General features: G+C 38.9%; 1 protein-coding gene across 1 annotated transcript in view; it reads right to left on the reverse strand.

The window, feature by feature from the left end:
* The window catches only part of LOC119595727 (kelch-like protein 26), a 22618-nt gene extending 13328 nt beyond the window's left edge, over positions 1-9290 (reverse strand). The window contains exon 1 of the mRNA XM_037944837.1: positions 9216-9290. The gene's annotated coding sequence lies outside the window, so the exon portion shown is untranslated. The remainder of the gene's footprint in view (positions 1-9215) is intronic.
* Between the last annotated feature and the right edge of the window lie 710 nt (positions 9291-10000).

The following is a 10000-nucleotide window of genomic DNA, read 5'->3' on the forward strand; positions in this document are numbered from 1 at the left end:
ACATCCACATCACCCTACCTCCGACCGACCCCACACCACCTTCTCCTCCCCTCCCACTCCCCCCCCCCACACACACACATCACCCACAGCGTTTACATCCTAACGGGAGCAGCAGCATCGGGAGCGAGAAGACAGAGAGAAACTTTCGGAAACCCCATCGTCACGAGCCATTTGCGAAGGGGGGGGGGGGCTCATGACACAGCACCTGCACATGTCAGCGCACGTGCTTTGTACATGTATACGGATGCATTCACAGCCGGACTCGTGTTTATACTCGCACTCGCACTCTGTCTCTCCTTTTCTATCTATCTCTCCCTCGTCTCTTCTTCTCTTTATCCTTCTATCCGTCCGCCTCCTCCCCTCTCCTTCTCCCCCTTTCTCTTCCACTCCCTCTTCCTCTCTTCCTCTCCCTTTCTCTCTTCTTCCTCTCTCTCTCCTTTTTCTCCTTCTTCTTCTTCTTTCTTCTTCCTCTCCCTCCTTCTCTTCCTCTCTCTCTCTCTCTCTATCTCTCCCTCTCCCTCTCCTCTCCTCTCCCTCTCCCTCTCCCTCTCCATCTCCCTCTCCCTCTCCCTCTCCCTCTCCATCTCCCTCTCCCTCTCCCTCTCCCTCTCTCCCTCTCCATCTCCCTCTCCCTCTCTCCCTCTCCATCTCCCTCCCCGAATCGGATCGAATCTCATTTCGCGCGATTCGATCCGACCCGTTGCTCGCGGAACCGGCGGCGCGTTGCGATGCTCATTTGGGTAACTGAGGTGTGAGCCGTAACGGATGGGCGCGGGTGGGCGGGGTGGGCGCGGGGGGGGGGGGATTAGAGAAGTGGTCATGGATGAAGACCGTTTCTCTTCTCTTTTCTAAGCCTTCGCTTTCTCTCTCTCTCTTTCTTTTTTCTTTTTTCTTGATCTCCCTCTCTTTTTTTCCCTCTCCTTCCCCTTCTCTTTCTCCTTCTCCCTTTCTCTCCCCTCTCCTTCTTCTTCTGTCTCTCCCTCCAACTCTCCCTTAACCTTTCACTTTACTTCTCCATCTCACTTCCCCTTCCCCCTCCCTTCTCCTCCATCTCCCTCTCCTCTTTCTCCTTTCCTTTCCTCCTCCCCTCTCCTTTCCCTCCCCTCCCCTCCCCTCCCCCCTTCTTCTCCTCCTTCTCCCTCTCCTTCCCCGTCTCCTCCCCTCCCCTCCCCCCACTTCTCCTTTTCCCTCCCCATCCCCCTCCCCTTCCCCATCTCCTCCCCTCCCCTCCCCCTACTTCTCCTCCTTCTCCCTCCCCTTCCCCTCCTTCTCTCGTGGTTACTTGAAGGTCGCCATCCCCGGCGCCGTCTTCCTTGTGGTCGCCACTGGGGAAGAGGGTGACTAGCGGGTCGGGAATGGAAAAAAGGTATGCCGGTTGCAATAATTTTTATTTTTTTTTTTTTTTTTTTTTTTGTCATCATTCTCTGTTCCTCTCTGGCTCTTTTATTCTTTCCTTCCTTCATTCTTTCTTTCTATTTTTTTCTCTCTACTCTATCTCTATCTCCCTTTTTCTTTCTCTTTCTCTCTCTGGCTAGTTCTCTCTCTCTGGCTCTGGCGCTCACTCTCTCTCTTTCTCGCTCTCTCTCGCTCTCTCTCTCTTCTCTCTCTCTCTCTCTCTCTCTTCTCTCTCTCTCTCTCTCTCTCTCTCTCTCTCTCTCTCTCTCTCTCTCTCTCACACACACACACACACACACACACACACACACACACACACACACACACACACCACACACACACACACTCACACACACACTCTCACACTCACACTCACACTCACACCACCACATCTCACCACTCCCTCACCTCACCCACACCTCTCACCACCTCACCTCACACCCTCTCCCTCACCCTCACCCACACCCTCTCCTTCATCCACACTCTTTCCCTCTCCCTCACCCACACCCCTCCCTCTTACCCTCACCCACACCCTCACCTCACTCACCCACACCCACACCCTCACCCACACTCCCTCTTCCTCACCACACCCACCCTCCACCCTCACCACACCTCCTCCACTACCAATCTCCTACCACACCTCACCACACCTTCGTCTACCGTCCTAATCCGTCCATGCCACGTCCAGCGCAATGCATCTATCCATCCGTCTAGAAATAATTACTTTTACCAAACAACCTTCGGCCTCAACGAAGACGCAATCGCTCCCTATGTGTGTCATGTATTTAAGTTACTGTTCTCTCGGCAATGCAACGTGCAAATTCAGAGTGTTCAGTGTTACGGGTTTATTTTGCAAGTAGTAAATGGTTTAACCTCTCGAATAACGGACAAGGCTGCGGAGGAGAGAGATAATAATAATGTAATAGGAAATGCTAATAATAACAAAAATAGCAATAATAATGATGATGATGATGATATAGATGAATGATAATGATAGATGATGAATAATGATGATATATATGAAAGATGATGATGATGATGAATGATAATATAATAATAATAACAATGATGATAATAATAATGATAATAATAATAATAATAATGAAATAATAATAAACAACAATAACAATAATAATAATAAAATAATATAATAAGTTATATTAATAATAGATATATATATATGGTGTTGGTGGTGGTGGTTGGGGTGGGGTTGTGTGGTGGTGGTGGTGGTGTTGGTGGTGGTGGTTTGGTGGTGGTTTTGGTGGTGGTTGTGGTGGTGGTGGTGGTGTGGTTGTTTGGTGGTGGTTGTGTGGTGGTGTGGTATTTGAAGTGGTGGTTGTGGTGGTGGTGGTTTTGGGTGTGGTGGTGTGGGTTGGTGGTGGTGGATTGGTGGTGGTGGTGTTGGTGATGTAAATGGTAATGGTGATGGTGATGGCATTGGTGATGGTGATGATGGGTCGACAAAGCAAGTTGCTCAAACGACGATGTGCGTGACCAATCATGCCGCAGCACACAGGGGTTCAGAATATCCCGAAAAATCATGGATACAACGTTTGCGATAGGTGGGGCGTTAAGGTGCTGCGTGCGGTGGGGGAGGTGGTGGAGTCGATGGAAGGAATGGTTATGAGTCGAGTCTCCATCCGCGGTTGGTCGAACAGTGTGTGTAATTTAGAGCTGACGTAAAGTATATTTTTTTTCATTTAAATGGAGTCTGGAACGGTATTCGCGTGTAATGATGTGACGCCAAGGAGCACTGCGTACCAAACGCATTACACACAGCATATATGCCCACATCACAGTTGTGTCATGGATGTGTGTGTGAGATAGGATAATAGCCTATATGCGTATATGCAGTAATTATAATCATATATAATATTATGATACATTAATCATTTATCACAAACATTATATTTATCAGATATAATATATATTTATTTTCATTTCACATGACTAACGTATTGTAGTGTAATATACTGGATGTAATAGTATGTAGCGGTACGAACATATAACATTATAATACCACTACTATACATTGCATACATTGTGACATATACAGATATATATATTATATATAATATGTGTATATATATAATTACATACAAATATTATCATATATGTATATATTATGTTGATTGATGTAGTATGTTGTTGTGATATTTTATATGTATGTATGTGTGTGTTTGTTGTAGGGGGGATGTATGTGTATTGTGTGTGTGTCTAGTATCGTATGGTAGCATGTATGTGAATTCGTTATTGGATATGTTGTATAGTACAGTATGTGTGTATATACATATACATACAAATATATATACATATGTATGTATATGTGTGTATGTGTGTTTGTGTGTATGTTTGTGTGTGCGTGTGTGTATGTTTGTGTGTGCGTGTGCGTGTGCGTGTGCGTGTGGTAGGTGTGATGTGTATGTGTGTGTATGTGTGTGTGTGTGTGTGTGTGTGTGTGTGTGTGTGTGTGTGGTGTGTGTGTGTGTGTGTGTTGTGTGTGTGTGGTGTGTGTGTTGTGGTACATATATACATATATATACTTATATAATACATATACATATATATATAATATTATATATATATATATATATATATATATATACATGCATAACATATATATATATACATGCATATACATATATATATATATACGTAAATATAATATAATATATATATATATATATATATATATATATATATATATAAATGTGTGTATAATATATAAAGACGCACATATATATTCATACATATTTACACACACACACACACACACACATTCTGTCTAGCAGGTCAGCGAATGTATCTATCCAGGTTAGTAGATTCCACAGACAACGCCTTTGGACACGGGGAAAATATGTGCAACGCCCAGATAACTACTTCTCTCTCCCTCTCCCTCTCCCTCTCCCTCTCCCTCTCCCTCTCCCTCTCCCTCTCCCTTCTCCCTCTCCCTCTCCCTCTCCCTCTCCTCTCCTTCTCCTTCTCCTTCTCCTTCTCCTTTTCTTTTTCTTTTTCTTTTTTTTCTTCTTTCTCTTTCTCATTCTCCCTCTTCCTTTTACTGATCGCCTACTAAATTCGCACAAAATAAAAGAATAAATTAAACCTCACAGCACCCACATTCATTAATAAAACAAACACAAACACACTAACAAGTACACAAAGACAAAAAAGGAGGGGGGGAGCCATACAAAGAAATGAAATTGAATCATAACGTTTCGATTTCGTTATGAGTTCCTTATCAGGAAGAACTCTTGGCGATTTCGAAACGTTTCGATTCAGTTTCATTTCATATTATGGCTGTTTTCTCTCCATCAATAGTGCAACTGCAACAACATATCTAACCGCACATCAAAAGAGAATCTTAGACAACAAAACAATAACATTCTTCCCTTAATTACATTCCTTCGTGGCTTACACTCATCTCGTGCTATGCTTCACCCTCCGCTGAAGACACACAACAAAGGCTAAAAAAAACACTATTCGATCTCCCCAAGGCTTTCCTACGGTTTTCCTGACGCGGCAATTTTCCTAGAAACTGCACAGCTGCCCTTGAGCAAACGGAACGAGCGTAAAACCTGGTGCTTTAGACCGTCTTTGTATTTTTCCACCGTGCGTTAAAACCGAAGCTTTTTTCTCCCCACCGTCCTTGAATCGAACGCTCTCCGCCATGGATAAATTATACAGTGGTCAAAACTGTGAGATTCCTTTTCTTCCAATATATCAATAGCTTTCATGTTATTTAAATAGGTTAAATTATCAAATTATTTCCGCATCCAATACGGAGAAAATTATCAACAATTCTTTCCGTTAAAGATGCACATGGGCACAAGCACATATACTTAATTAAAATGCGCTTACACATGCACATGCGCTTGCACTTATTCACGTGTACAGTAATGTACACACACATCTACACACAAGCACGAGAGAGAGGGAGAGGGAGAGGGAGAGGGAGAGGGAGAGAGGAGAGAGAGGAGAGAGGGGGAGGAGGGAGAGAGGGGGAGGAAGGGAGAGAGGGGGAGGAAGGGAGAGAGGGGGAGGAAGGGAGAGAGGGGGAGGAAGGGAGAGAGGGGGGAGGGAGGGAGAGAGGGGGAGAGGGAGGGAGGGAGAGAGGGAGGGAGAGAGAGGAGAGAGAGAGAGAGAGAGAGGGAGGAGAGAGAGAGACAGAGAGAGACAGAGAGAGAGAGAGGAGTGACTGAGAGGGAGAAGGAAAAGGAGAGGGAGAGGAAGAGAGAAGAACCATGAGATAGAGATATCCAGATTCTTTCATTCTGATGCTGGTAAAAATTTCAGAAGACATACCTTGAACACAAAGCCACTGCCAAGAGTTCTAGTACAATACACTAGATTGCAATGTATTCTTAAATATAACTCAGAAATAAAAATAATTATTTTATTGAATTTAAAACTAGTTACACTAATATTAGACAAAATCAATCTTTTGAATCATGTCCACTGCCTTTTCATCATGCAGTAAATACTTATTCCATTACTATATTCCTTAATGAACATAGTGTTATGAGTACATTGAATTTCTAGAAATCTAAACGCATAATATTTATACAAAAAAAATCATGTTAATAATTGTATGCTTAAGATATTGACGCATTTGCTTGTCGAAACCAAATGCAAAATTAAAACAAAAATAATGATCATAAATTCTTTTTTTTTTTTCTTTCCTTCTTTCAATCTTACTATTTCATTCTTTCTTTCTTGTTTAAGAATAAGCCAAAATATGAGTTTCCTCTATGAGCATTACCCAAAGTAGCAAATTACACCCCAAAACTCTTCTTCTTAGTCTATTTCATATCACAATGCAATCAGCCATATTTGCAAATCTTATTCCTCCTTATGGATTCACACTAGTCTATAAATATTCGCTGTTCAGTAAGGAGACATTTACCCATCTTTTACTGTAAATTTGATACCAAACTCATTCGAGAATATTAAGACTCAAATTATACCAAAAGAGAGGCCTAATACTGTAGTTTAATAACATATGTACGGAATTACATTACGGAAAATTTCATTACTACAAACACAATGCATATAACAGAATACTCAAAACATAAGGCAGGACTTATATAGGAGATGGTGAAAATCATTTCTTTTAATAATGATATATATCAAGCTAGAGAGCAAATTATTTTTCGCTGTTTATAGCAACTGCTAATATGTCACAGAACCAACATAAAATTGGCTGTGAATCTGCATACAGCCTTTAAGAAAATTTTAAAGGCCTGGAGAAAAATATACAAAATCCCAAATCTTCCATCCAATATTTCTGCCAACAATAGCTGACTTTTATTTAAACTTCTTTTTTTTATTAATTAGTTTAGTCACTGCCATATTAGTGAACCACCATGATGAATCTGATGCTGCCAAAACTTCATATATTGATAAGTAACAAATGCATGCAGTCCAGTTTGTAACACAGTGGATATAGTCTTTTAGCATTAAATACTATGCAATGGAGACTATCCAAAACTGAAATTTAAAAAAGTTATGAATGAAAACTGGAAATAGCTGCAAAAAAACTGAAGAATTCCTACAGCTTACAAGACATTTTACAGTTTTAAGTAAAAGTAGCTTACTTAGCAAATTTAGACATACACAGGATGATATTTGCAATGACATGAAGGCAAAAGGATAACTACTAGGAAAAAAAAGAAAAATAACTGATAAACAAAGAAATATATCTTTTCACAAAAAATAATATATAATGTTCATACAAGTCACCAAGGCACTGTTAATCCTTCTATAATAATGTCAGTAAAATAACACTTTATGAAGAAACATGTATATTCATGTATATAACTTTTTCTGGCTCTAATACCTACTAAATTAAATTTGTGAATATGAAATTAAATAAATAAAAAGGAAGTCTTAAATATACATGATTTACTATCTATTTATACATTAACCTATATATTTGCTTCAAGGTTCTAGCCAAAAGATCTAGACATATCAAACATTTTATTAATGAACTTATAAGCAGACTGTCACTATGTAACTCAATAACTATGTAAACAGTCTCATGTTCAGCCAGTTTGGTATTAAATGATACTGCCTTACCACCATCACAAAGTCATATAGAAAGCAGGTTACATTAGCATAGATACATATATGAAAAATTCATAAATATGAAAGAAAAAGAGAAAAGATATAAAGATGCAAAGAAAGAGATAAATAAACAATAAAATGATAAGCTACACCACTGAGAAGAAGAGGAGGTGATGGCTACCAATGACTTCACAGTAATGACATGTATGTGATATCACTTTGACAGTGGGTGTCCGCTCAGAGTAAGTTCCTTTCAATTCCATGTATTTTACAATACATACTATTGCTATTTTCTGATTCATAAAGTAATTTTAATGAAGGACAGAAAAACAAATATCTACGGTGCACTATACTGGAGCCACAGTGTCTATCCCTCTGTTTTTCTAGGATATTAAGTTCCACTGATAAAATCTGTCTAAACACATTATATATCAAGAGACAATCAACTGAACTGATGAGAGGAATTAATCAACAAACAAATATTGTATACAGCAAAACCATGAAAAATTGAGAGATCTTTTCCTGATATGACACATTTCAATGAATTCACTTAATTATCTGAAGGTGTTTATATATCTTATGTTCAGTATATATATCTTAATGTGTGTAACTTCAAGGAGATACATGTTTGCATATTTTGAATGTATGTTACAGCATAAGTCTGGTTGTTTTTACAGTTGTCTATATACAATTTGAAGTGTTAAAACTTTTGAGTAATTTTTTAGTAATTGTCTCTTGCAATCCATTTTATATAGAGAAGCATGTGATAAGATAATGCAGTATATAAATGAGAATATTATTAACTATTCACATTTATGAGATGCTTTTTAAAAATAAAGACACTCCTTTTTATAGATTTAAACTGTTATTTAATAAGCATCTAAAAGAATCACCTGACCTTCACAAGAAAAATGCATGTGTGATACGAACACTTTAACATACCGGAACGGAGGAAAATACATTCAAAACAAATCGCAAATATTAATCTTTTCTGGCATGACAGGGCTTGTACATCTCCTCAGTAATTTATTGTCCTATAAAAAAATCTGTCCAAACATTACCTAGCCAGAACATAAGTTCAATAATGGCTATGACACTGCACTACTACTAGTCATTGCCCCAGGCATCTTATCATGATTAGCAGTAAGCTTTATTTGGCTTTAAACAGAACAGACAAAGTTATGACAAGAATAAAGCCACATTTTGAAAACCAATTAATTGGCCAGATTTACCAAAATATACTTTCAATTATGTCAATCATAAATACAGAGTTGTTACCTGTTGTAAAATTGATGCCATACCTCTCATGTATCTTACAATCTGACGTGCATCATACATTTAATTTCAGAAGGATACATCTATCACAATTTCTCATCCAAACATAGTGAAATTCCCTCCAAAATGTGCACATCCATAGTACATTTCCGCGAATTAACGAATAACCTACTTTTCACGCTATACCACAACCAACGATGCCCTACCCAGCCTACAGCTAAAGACAGCACGTAAGCTCATTCTCACCCGATTCTCCCCTTTCCTCTCGCTTCAAATACGAAATTAGTCCGCAGACAATTAATCCTAGGCCTACCCAAGCCTCATTTCCTAATCCTCTTCGCAACCTTGGAAGTCACACAGATCCCTTGACCTCTCCTTATTTATCCACTTCCTATCCTTTATTTAATCTTCCTCTTACTCCTTCGTCCTCCCTAATCTTCTTAAAAATCACCCCCAAAACCCAAATTCGAAGGAAAACTCACCTGAGAGAAGAGAATATGAAGAAACGAGAGGAAATGCCTTTGTGTTCTTTTGTCGCCGATGTAAACAAACAGCTGCCAAGGTTGCCTGAGGCGCGATGATGACCTCGAGCTTCCGCAAAGTTTTACTCCTTCTTTTTAATTCAGTTAAAGTATATCGCGATATTCCTTGTATTTTTATTGGTAGAATGAACGTTCTTCTGGTATTGCACGGTTGGATTTAGTTATCGAAGGTAATATTTTAGTCATTTGCGAATGCTTCCGTGTAGACACTTGTAGGTCATCATCACATGCCATTTCTAGGTCACCTTTGTTGAATTAATTACTATGCCCACTATCGTTCTATTATCATTGCTTTGTTTTTGTTCGACTATCACACCATCATCCCAATATTTTACCTTCATTCTAAAAAAAAACTCTAGCGATCTCTTGTTGCTTAATTTTTTCAATCATTATTATTCTATCTCTTTCTATCACTATTATTTTACTGTCATGATACTATTCTACTGTTATTCTATTATCATATTCATATCCTAATTCGATTATCATTACATTTTCTTATCATATTCTACCATTAGTATATTCATTCCATTCATTTATTTATGAGCGACTATAATCAAGACCATCTAGAGATATAATTAGCCTTCCTATAATACTGATTATCCTGACATATCAAGTGGCAAATAACTGAATAAAACAAATGCAGGATATCATTTTCAAAAGAGCATAGAAATGAATAAATGGATAAAAAAATAAAATGAATAAATAAGTAAATAAATCTGCACAGA

The sequence above is a fragment of the Penaeus monodon genome, chromosome 36 (genome assembly GCF_015228065.2).
Source record: "Penaeus monodon isolate SGIC_2016 chromosome 36, NSTDA_Pmon_1, whole genome shotgun sequence".
NCBI classification, from domain to species: Eukaryota; Metazoa; Arthropoda; class Malacostraca; order Decapoda; family Penaeidae; genus Penaeus; species Penaeus monodon.